The sequence below is a fragment of the Aplysia californica genome, unplaced genomic scaffold (assembly GCF_000002075.1).
Source record: "Aplysia californica isolate F4 #8 unplaced genomic scaffold, AplCal3.0 scaffold00013, whole genome shotgun sequence".
Lineage (NCBI taxonomy): Eukaryota > Metazoa > Mollusca > Gastropoda > Aplysiida > Aplysiidae > Aplysia > Aplysia californica.
In genome coordinates, this window is record NW_004797283.1 from 110,217 (window position 1) to 111,914 (window position 1,698).

Here is a 1,698-nt window from a genome sequence, read left to right on the forward strand (position 1 = left end):
GTGTGTGTGTGTGTGTGTGTGTGTGTGTGTGTGTTTGTGTGTGAGTGTGTATATAATATATTTTTTTAATATGTGTATGTGTTTGTGTTATATGTGTGTGTATTATATAAAATACCATCCCCACGAGGAACTAAAAAGCACAAGTCTAATTTTGAGATTCTCCCGTCTCTTACCCCTTTCAATTTTCAAAAAGGAACTAGAATAATTATCGATTTCTCTCCCCTGGCTCCAATATTTGCCTATAGGGTAGTATGTTTATCTTGTCCGCCCATTCCCCCAACAGTCACATAGACAGGGGAACATTGTAGACGGCTGGCTGCCTTGTTTTAACTGTAGTCTGTCTTCTTTCTTTCTTTCTTTCCTTCTTTCTTTCCTTCTTTCTTTCTTCTTTTCTTTCTTGTTTCCTTTCTTTTTCTTTCTTTCTTTCTTTCTTTCTTTCCTTCCTTCTTTCCTTCTTTCTGTGTTTCTTTCTGTTTCGTCTCAAATTGATTCTTTCTTCTGTATTTTTTTTTTGTTCTTCTTTTTTTTTTAGATCAATTTCATTCGGGTTTTTTTTCTGTAATTTTCTTTTTGTTCAAAATTAAATCCGTTATCACCGACTTCTATTTTACTGTTTCAAGTCGGAGTATATTTTGCCTTCCCCTGTGCACCCTGTGCCTCATAGTTATGGAACTCTTAGAACTCCTATTCCGACATTTTCCGAAGTTTTATCACGATACCCTACCTCAATATGTCGAAGACTCAGGAAGTTGTTTCACGGGCAAAGCAATGTGGGTGGTTGGCGGGTGCTCTGGTGTGGTTTACTCCTTCTTTCCTCTGAAACATCTATCGTCCTTATCTCTCCTCCTTTTTTACGTTTGTTGTTACTCTCTTGTAACACTTCTAATCTTCGGCACTGATATGACCTTATTGTGTTGCAAGTGCCGTAAAACTCTTTACTAAACTAAACTAACAAAGCAATCCTCAGTGTCCGGATCGGATGCAGGAACAACTTCATTTTATTTATACCATGTTATTTTTGCTCTATGTTCTAACTCAGAATTTTTACTGCTTGGAGTTGTGGTATATATTTTGCCTTCCCCTTGATTTCCTCTGCATTGTAATAAATTATGTAAATGTTAGAACATCCTATTCCTACATATTCCGGCCTAAAACCATGTTACTTTTGCTCTTCATCAGAGAGAGGTATAATATGCCACAACTTTCAACTCAAATATAAGAGGGCGGTTGGCGGGTGCTTTGGTGTGGTTTGCTTTTTCTTTCCTATCAAACATCTATCGTCTTTATCTCACCTCCTTCTTTTTTAGTGTTCGATACTCTCTTGTAACACCTCTAATCTTCGGCACTTATATGACCTTATTGTGTTGCAAGTGCCGTAAAACACTTACTAAAACTAAAAGGAACTCAAAAGTGAGAGAACCAGACCTAAAACGTTGTCATCCCATGGTCGCTGACTCACACGATTATACAGCTTGGGTGCGAAAACCTCTCAGATCTACTCTAAGCGCCCACAACCCGCAACTATCTACATCTATATCTACCAACGTTGTTGTCATTTTATTTTGGCCGGGGAGTTGTTTGGTTTTTGTCGTTTTCTTTGGGGGGGGGGGGGGTCGGGGTTTTTTTTCCTTCTTCTTTAGGGGGAAGCGGTAGGTTGTCTTTTCTGGTTGGGTTTTTTTCTGTTTGTGTGTGTGTATG